This window comes from Psittacula echo (assembly GCF_963264785.1).
Source record: "Psittacula echo genome assembly, chromosome: 5".
NCBI lineage: Eukaryota > Metazoa > Chordata > Aves > Psittaciformes > Psittacidae > Psittacula > Psittacula echo.
Window position 1 is genome coordinate 87009186 of NC_137739.1, and position 10038 is coordinate 87019223.

Here is a 10038-nt window from a genome sequence, read left to right on the forward strand (position 1 = left end):
TCAAATAAAACAGTAAAAGAGAAGCACAAAAAAGACCTAACACTAATTATATATTTATTCACAAGAGAGATGAGGCACTGTAAAACCTACATTAAAGTCCCACACTGCTGAACCGCATTTCAACCTAGTTATCAAGACTTTGATTATTTCAATGTGTTATTGTGTTTTCAATATAAGCAAAGAGCCATGTTATTTCACAGTTAACTCACAACCTTGATCCACAAATAGCTTTAAACAAAGATAGCTTTTGTTTTTGACGACCTCTTCTTTTCCCCGGACAGACTCCCTTCAACAGGGCAGGTTATTCTGAGAGAAGCTCAGCAGAGCCAAGACCACAGGAAAGGACAAAGGATCTAAATAAGGAAAGGATGTAAAAACTTCCAGGAGAATAAATCCACTGGTGCGTTCAGTTACTTGCAGGGAGGTTTTGTGACCTCTGTGTTAAAAAGCAAGGCCTACTTACACAGGTGTTTAACTAAGCACACCAACACCGACTGAATTTCCCACTGCTTTTACCGCTCCATGGGCCCTCAGGAAGCTCTGTCCCACCCCCGGCCACGCTCGGATCCCTTTCCCCTCTTCTACCTCATCCTGCCGCCCGCAGTCATGCAAACAGCATGAGGAAAGACTCAGCAGCCCCGACTTCTTTGCTTACTTCTGCCTTCCCGCCCTCTTCCTCCTGTGCAAGTCACCGTGCACTTGCTCCCCCACCGATCGCCATCTCCTCGCTACCTCAGAGCCGGGTTCCCGCCTGCACCGGCCCGTCCACCCCTCACCGCCCCCCTTCCCCTCCGCCATGTCCTCACAGCCACACACACCCGCCCCCCTATTCCCAACCGGGCCGCCTCCCCGCTCCCATCCCCAACAAGGGCGGGAAGGCGCCTTCCAGCCAAGGCGCCTTTCGTGCCCCTGCCCGCAGCCGACCCCCGCTGAGGTAACGAAAACTCCGGCGCTGAAGTAAGGGGCTGAGCGGGCACACAGCTCAGCTTCACAGGGTTCCAGTAGGTTCCCCTGCCAAACCCCACACACACCCTGACCTCTCATTTCACCTGCAACGACCAGGGCAGCCACCGACCCTCCACACGGGGCACAGCCGGTCCCCCCTACCCGCCACTTGGCGGCCACAGCACCCACCTCAGCACCCCCCCCCGGGCCGTGCCTACCTGTCGCGGGAAGGGCGGGAAGCTGTGAGGGGGCGGTGGGGACACCGCTCCCCTCACGCCTGGCTACCGCATGCACCGCCACCACCCGGGCTCGGCGGGGCCGCGATACCCGGGGAGTGTGGGGGGGAGCCGGGCCGTGGAGCCGCCCCCGCGCTTAGACAGGCAGCGCCCTCCTCGCTGGCCGAGCCGCCTCCCGCCCGTGCCCGCCGCCGCGCTTACCGGCTGCTCGCGGCGCCGGGCGGGTCGAGCCGCGGCTGAGGGGGAGGCGGCCGGCCCCTGCGCTGCCCACTCCGGTTGCCGCTAGAGCCCCGTGGAAGGAACGGGGCGAGGGGTGCGCTGCCGGGATACTCGCATTTTCGGCGGGGCTGGGGCAGCCCCCGCGGCCCGGAGCGGTGTCCGGCAGCTCAGCCACCTCGAGGAGTGAGAAACTTCGACCGACACATCGATTTCCTAAGAAGAACAGAAGGTGTCAGGCTCGACCCATGAGGAGATCCAAGCGCGGGGTGGGCGCAGGGAGCACAAATCTCAAGCTGAGGGAGGAGAATCCTGGATAGAGCCTGGACACAGCTGCGGTGAGGAGCACTCAGGTGATGCGAAGGACTTGCTGGTGGTTCTGCTGCTGTTTCTCCACATCTCCCCAGCCATCACGCACCTGCAGCCAAGGAGCAGCTGCGGCTCGACAGGTAATCCCAAACGCACCACAGATCGTCATGGCACGGACTGAATCCCCGACAGCTGGCTTTGGTAAACGCTCATTTCTAGGTGGGATCGCTGCCAAGCCACCAAAAGGATCGGGAGACCTAAGAACCGTAGTGAGTCTTGATGGACGCAACAAAGTTAGGGCTAACACTCAGCAAAATGCCATCCTCAAAAGGCTGTGTCTTCAACGCTTTCTATCCCCAAACCACACCAGTTTTGAGTCAATAAATGCCACCTGCTGCAAATTTCAAGTTACTCCACACAAGAACATGGATTTCATGATAAGGAGTCAACCCTTAGGCACAACACAATGCTGAATTTCAACAACACTGACTCTCACTGTGTATTTTCTATATAAGCCACTTCAAAGTGAACTGAAAATACATGTAAAAATATCCTTAGCAACTCATATGTGGACTTTCTGAACAAAACTTTTTACTATGGTAGCTTTAAAACGGCTCTTTTTATACAAGAAATGTCCTTGAAAAGGAGAATATCCTTTAATATACACAGAGCAACTATGTTACCTCATAAATATTAATGAATATCAAACTGCACGCCATTCAAGTAATTTTCATGCAAAAGGCCTTATGCACATAGGTGCATTCACTAGCAAAGTTCACACCTAGTTCTCCCTATGGGTTACAAGTCCTTGGTGACACATGGAGGTCTTTCCTTTTAGATATAACGAAGGATATTGGGAATGCCCAGCTCTCCAAATGGAACATGCTTATAGGAAATGAAAAGCAAATAAAACCAACTGAGAAGTAAACAAGCAAACAAACAAAAAGGTTATTTGATTTGAATTGACAATTTCTTACCTCTTCTGATTTACCCATCCTTACATTTTGCTCTTTAAATTTTAAAGCATCTGAACATTTGTTCTGTCAGTTGAGAAAAAATGGACTTACTTAAACTCATGTTAGATCCCCCGAGGATATCATGGGGAAAATAGGACAGCAGTGCTAAGACGAAAAACTCCATCTACAGCATGTTTTACAATTAAAAGCATGCAAACAGTGAACAGCAACACCGGGGGGGGGGGGGGGGGGGGGGAACAAAACAAAACAAAAGAACAGTGAAAAGTATTTAATCCCTTTTTAAACTAATTCAAAACTAAATATTGGACCCAATTACCAGTGTACAAGAACTGCAAATGAGAATTCCGTGTGTCAGTGGCAATAACTGACAGCATGAAGTGTGTAATTCTGCATCCATATTTTTACTGACATCTAATTAACACTTTTACCTTCATCCAATTTCAAATGAAAAGTCACAAACTACAATCAAATTGAATAGTTTGTATTTTGTCATTTCTCAGACACAAGAGAAATTTGGTGTCCTTCAAGTAGGTCATAAATACCAATGGAGACAACAGGAAATCACAGATCTATATCCCCCAGTTTTTGTGATGTCTAAAAGTTATGGGGATCTTCAGGAGCTTCAGCTGAGTAAAAGCTGAGAAACTGGGACAAAGCAGCTAGTCCCAACTACAACCAGTTGCCTGAAAGACTTGGAGTCATGGGACATGATATTAGAAAATTTTGGCTGTAACATTTTCACCTTCCAAAAGCATAGAAAAGGAGGTACAGCAAGAACAAATCTCTGTATTTCATAGAAATTACATCACTTTGCAGCTTCAGGGAACATTCTTCCACGGGTATGTTGACTATTAATTATATTAGACTGGAGAACTAACACTTTGTAGGCTGAGAGGGCTAGGTGGGATGAAACCCACTGTTTCTTTCTCACAGCAAAGAAAGTTTCAAGGACTTTTTAACCTCTTGTCATTTTAGATTAATGATCTGGTTTCAGTGCATTCTGGTAATTTGGAATGCAAGTTCAGCATTAGACTTTATTATTAGATTTATTACCAGATTTTTAAAACTGCTCTCAAACAGAACCTGCATATAGATGAATTACTGAAAGCCAGGTGGGACTAAAGCAGTGATGTGGCACACTCCAAACTCTGATTTCTTGTACAAGAGGTAAAAAGTGAAGTATTTTGTTAGAAAAAACTCTACATATTCCTTGGCATTTTTGTCAGTTTCCAAAAATATCAAACTGTATAAATTAGCTAGGAATTTTATTCAGATTTTTTTTGCATATTTACTAAACCCCATATAAATAATAATTTTCGTGGCCAAATTAATTCTTTAAAATAATTTGGAATACTGTATTTGCTTGCAGATAAGATCTCAAACAATCCAGCCCATAAACTCATCAGCACCGAATTCCCAATCCTTTCCTGTGCTCTGTTCAATACTTCTAAGTGTGACTTTCTAATCTCTTTTTGGCTGGGAAGTTTTGACATCTTGATCCCATTTTTGTACTTTGCTTCCTTACTTCTTCAGTACCTATTTTCCCCCTTCTGTTCAGAAATGGTGTATCAGTTGGCCTTAATAAGCCATCTTATTAAGCTTAAACCAATATAAAGTTAATTTAATGCAGACATTTTTTTCCTGTGACTGTGAATAGATTTCTCCAGCAGTTCTTTATGTCCCTCAAGAATAATAAAAGTCATTAAAAGCACCCGTTAGACGCAGATCTGGAAGGTCTATTATACAGCAAACATTAAACAAATTATCTAATCTTCCCATAGCAAAAGTTGGAATGTCTTTCTCTTCTGATAAATTTGTGATTTGTAATATGCATGTTCTGATTTCAATGGTTAGTTCATTTCCTCCTCGGGTTACATGCATACATACTCAGTTACACAACAGTTTAGTTTAAAACCTTGGCTGTACTTGGCAAGTCATGAGGATTATCCATAGAACCATAGAATAGTTTGGGTTGGAAGGGACCTTAAAGCTCATCCAGTTCCAACCCCCTGAAATGGGCAGGGACACCTTCCACTAGGGCAGGTTGCTCCAAGCCCCATCCAACCTGGCCTTGAGCACTGCCAGGGATGGGGCAGCCACAGCTTCTCTGAGCACCCTGTGCCAGTGCCTCAGCACCCTCACAGGGAAGAACTTCTGCCTAAGAGCTCATCTAACCTATCTTCTTGTCAGTTTACATAATCATGACCTTCCAGGTTGCATCTTCCATTGGTACCTCTACAGTTGGTTGGTTGTGTTGCTCCACTGGCACTCGTTTACCGGAGACAACAACCAACAGAAATAGAATTGGATTTGTAATATGCGTAAACTAGCACAAGAATCTTCATAGATTAATATCAAAGACATCCTGCTTAATCTGTTCTGAAGCCCTGAGAAAGGTTCTCCAGGGCTGAGGTATGTGTGGTCACTCTCCTCCTCCCCAAATCTCTGCTTGCTCTCAAGCACATGTCAGAGCCCCTCCACTACCATGCAGCTGACCCTCAACATCACCACAGCTTCTTCCAGGTAAAAATGTAATTTTTAAGTAAAGAATTTCCTCACTTTTATTGCTGATGTGAGCAGACATTGTACTTGTGTGCCTCTGCTTCACACGCAGCCCTCAGAGTTATTCATTCACTGAAAGCCTTTAATCAATCAGATTTAAATGAAATAAATGAGAATAATAAAATAGAACACAACAGACTAAAATGGGAATTTAAATATACTACCCCTGGCTTTCACTGAACATTCCCCAACTCTTATGGCCAACTATGCTGTTTGATAAAACTTGTTTTGTACATACATGTATTTTTTAAACTAATTCCAGTCTTAACTTTTTTCTTGTACAAATTCTCTCCATGCTTTCTATATGGCCATCTATATCTGTTTTCTTTTTTTTTTTGGTATTCTTAGTGCAGAATAAGGAAATGAAGACACACTGTTGCAGTGAGTAGATTGTATGCTAACAGCACTTTTCTTACAGACTGGATGGATGGGTGTCCTCATCTGTATCTCTTCTCCCAGTCCTGTTTGGCTTTTTGGAAACAGATCCATTATCCACTATCAGATGTAGTACAGAGATGGTAAGACTTACCATTGTTATTTACTGTATCTAGGTAATAATAAAACTGAAAATCAGAAGTCATCTGTTACACTTTCAGAAATCATAACAGAAGTAGATAATTTACCACACTTTTTGCTAAGGGTAAAGTTGGGTAAAGGTGAACGACCTAAGAAGATTCAGAGGTGTGTCTGGCATGAGTCCTCACTTGGAGTATTATGTGCAGTCTGGTGTCCTCAACATAAAAAAAGGACATGGAACTGTTGAAACAAGTCCAGAGGAGGGTCATGAGGAAGATCAGGGGACTGGAGCACCTCCCACACGAAGACAGGCTGAGAAAGTTGGGGCTGTTCAGCCTGGAGAAGAGAAGGCTGCATGGAGACCTTCCAGTATCTGAAGGGGGGCTATAGGGATGCTGGGGAGGGACTCTTCATTAGGGACTGTAGTGACAGGGCAAGGGGTGAAGCGTTAAAACTTAAACAGGGGAAGCTTAGATTGGATATAAGGAAGAAGTTCTTTACTGTGAGGGTGGTGAGGCACTGGAATGGGTTGCCCAGGGACATTGTGAATGCTCCATTCGTGGTGGTGTTCAAAGGCAGGTTGGACAGAGCCTTGGGTGACATGATTTAGTGGGAGGTGTCCCTGCCCATGGCAGGGGGGTTGGAACTGGATGATCTTAAGGTCCTTTCCAACCCTAACTATTCTATGATTCTATGATTCTATGAACACAATGGAAAAGCAAGTGTTACTTACCCTGTTCAAATGCATGTGCTGTTTGCATAGATTTTCTCTCCCTATGAACATAGGTATAATTTTTTAAAAATTATATTCCTCTCAGAGGAATTTAGCATTGAACTGTCACAAGAACTATGCCAAAATGAAGCGTCTTACACAAAGTATATATTACAATATCTGAGTCAAAAAGCGTGCCCTTAGTCACCTGCAAAACTGAATCAGGCAGGGATAACAAATTTTCTTTTCACTAGCTAGCCAGTATAGAATTACCTTTGATAGGCTCATTTGTAGAATATCAGGCAATTGAATCTTCATGGCCTCTTAAGGCCAGGATCCTGGAGGCAGAGAGGGAATGTGACGTCAGGCTGAGAAAGCTCCCACCCTCCAGCTACGTAGATCCAGGCAGATCTTCTCACCCCACAATATCAGCAAAGCCAGGAACGGTTCTCCAGTTGTGGCTTGAGGTGTCATCCCAGCCCACAGGATGTGATGCTTGTCATGTCACCCCATATTAACAGAAGGTCCTGTCTTCTCCCTGTCCAATAAACATTCAGACAGGCAGTGTCAGCGGATGTGCCATTTGGGACAATAACATATGTCACCTTTAAACAATATGCTCTATCGGTGGCCTAATGCTCAAAATGCTGTGTAAGTATTTACTAAACATACTTGTAGATAGACATTATGGAGTGACCAAACTTGATTTCTTTTCAGACAGAAGGAATATCTTTCATCAAGACCTCACAGGAACAACAACCAAAGGAAAGAAGGTTGAAAGGGACCTTTACAGGTCATCTAGTCCAACTCTCCACCAATGAGCAGGGACATCTTCAACTAAATCAGGCTGCTCAGAGCCCCATCTAACCTGACCCTAAATGTTTCCAGGGATGTGGCATCTACCACATGTCTGGGCAAATTGTGACAGTGTTTCACCACCCACATTGCAAAAAATTTCTTCTTTAAGCCAATGGTCAATTTATCATTTTATCAATCTAGCCAATTGTCATGGTTTAAGCCCAGGCCGTAAATCAGAACCACTCAGTCTACTCCCCCCCCCCCCGCCCCAGAGGGATGGGGAGGAGAATCGAAAGAATGTAACTCCCTTGGGTTGAGATAAAAACAGTCCAGTAACTAAGGTATAACACAAATCACTGCTGCTACCACCAATAATAATAATGATAAGAGAAATAACAAGGGAAGAGAATACGATACCACCCGCCGGAAATGAGCCCGACAGAGAAAAGGGAGTTGCCCTTCTGGGTAACTCCCAGTTACATCCCTGGACATGACGTGCTGTGGTATGGAATACCTCTTTGGCTACTTTGGGTCAGGTGTCCTGTCCCTGCTTCCTCCCGGCTTCTCCTCCTCCCTGGCAGAGCATGAGACTCACAAAGTCCTTGGTCAGGGTAAACATTCTGATCAGTAACTGAAAACATCGGCTTTATCAGTATTATTCCCAGGCCGAAAGTCAAAACCACAGCGCTGCACCAGCTACTAAGAAGGAGAAAAAGTGACTGCTGCTGCTGAACCCAGGACAGTATCCACCCCTTATTCCATACCATTCACATCATGCTCAGATCCCACATTTTCCATATACCCTCACTCTCATCTCAGTGCACTGTTATCTTAGTGCATGGACCAATTCCTATAAAGCTGCTGAGTTCATTCGGTCCATGATGTTGGGCTCCATCTCTTGTAACAGTCTTTCAGGGCAGGAGAGGCTGTGTGCAGTGTTGGATCATTGCCTGCTGATGCTGATCTTTCTTTTACTGTAGAACTCGTCTGGTTCTATCAAAGTTCATTCTCTGTTGGGATGATGGTCGGAGGGAAGTCAGGGCCAGGCGCTGGTGCCCTGCAGACTTCTAGTTCATGGGCTATAGCAGGCAACAGCACACAATTGAGTTCAGTGGCTGTTTTCCCCTAAAATCAAATCCCCTTGAGGTATAAATTGGACTTCCCCATCTTCCCACATTACCCACCAAGTATATCCAGGTCGCTGAGCAAAAACAATCCCACGAGTGGGTTTGCCTTTACCTGAAGCAGGGATAACCCAGACTGTCTTCCCCAGCAAATTCTTCATGTGCACCACAGGAACTTTGTCCCCCTCTACAATATGTAAAAGTTCTGACTGGGCTGGGCCAGCCCTGTTGGCAGATCCTCTGGTGTTGACCAACCAGGTGGCCGTTGGTAAGTGTGTATCCCAATGCTTGAAAGTTCCCCCACCCATTGCTCTCAGTGTAGTTTTTAACAGCCCATTGTACCGTTCGATTTTCCCAGAGGCTGGTGCATGGTAGGGGATGTGATATACCCACTCAATGCCATGCTCTTTGGCCCAAGTGTCTATAAGGTTATTCCGGAAATGAGTCCCATTGTCTGATTCAATTCTCTCTGGGGTGCCGTGCCATCACAAAATCTGTTTCTCAAGGCCCAGGATAGTGTTCTGGGCAGTGGCGTGGGGCACAGCGTATGTTTCCAGCCATCCGGTGGTTGCTTCCACCATGGTAAGCACATGGCGCTTGCCTTGGCGGGTTGGTGGGAGTGTGATATAATCAATCTGCCAGGCCTCGCCATATTTATATTTCAGCCATCATCCTCCATACCAAAGAGGCTTTAACCGTTTGTCTTGTTTAATTGCAGCACATGTTTCACACTCATGAATAACCTGGGCAATAGTGTCCATTGTTAAGTCCACCCCTTGATCACGGGCCCATCTATATGTTGCATCTCTGCCCTGATGACCTGAAGTGTCATGGGTCCACTGGGCCAAAAATAATTCACCCTTATGTTGCCAATCTAAGTCCATCTGAGCCACTTCAATCTTAGCAGCTTTATCCACTTGTTGGTTGTTCTGGTGTTCCTCAGTATCAGTTTATCAGCAATGGTCAATTGCTGTCACAGGCAAAACTCCTTCTCTGGATTAGACTGCAGGAATCAAGAAAAACAGTGAAACATACTGGAGGTTATTCCTATTTCCATGCATTAGCACATCCGTCATTAAGGATTAACATAACAGACATCCAAGGTTAATTAAGTTGGCATCCATAATTACCTCACCCTTAAACCAAACCTAAGTATAGGATATTTGAGATTCAAAGGTGTTTGAATTGCCAGATCCACTTTAAATTGGAGATATTGTGCACTCAGTGAAGACAAGATCAAATCAGGACATTGCATGCACATATATTTCATTTTGGATGTGTACTAATAATTAAGCAGTCATTACAGCAGGGGAAGAATTAAAAAGTGAAGTATCACAGTTTTAATGCTTTTAGAGTGATTTCAGGCAAGTTCAAATGACGAACATTTCTCTCCACTGCACTCCTGTTCTCTTACCAAGCCATTGCTAATAGTCTGTCCTGCTGCTAACTCAGGCAACAAACCACGTGTGACTTCAGCAGATGTTCTCTTTTTGATGCCAACAGGAATATTTACTAACATTTTTTCATGTTATGGTTTTCTGTCTTAAAACTTATTCCTCAGGGTCAGGAACGTGCCACATTTAACGACCTTGAGCCATAAATATCCATTTCCTGAGGTTGGTGCTTGGTTCAAAGTTACACAA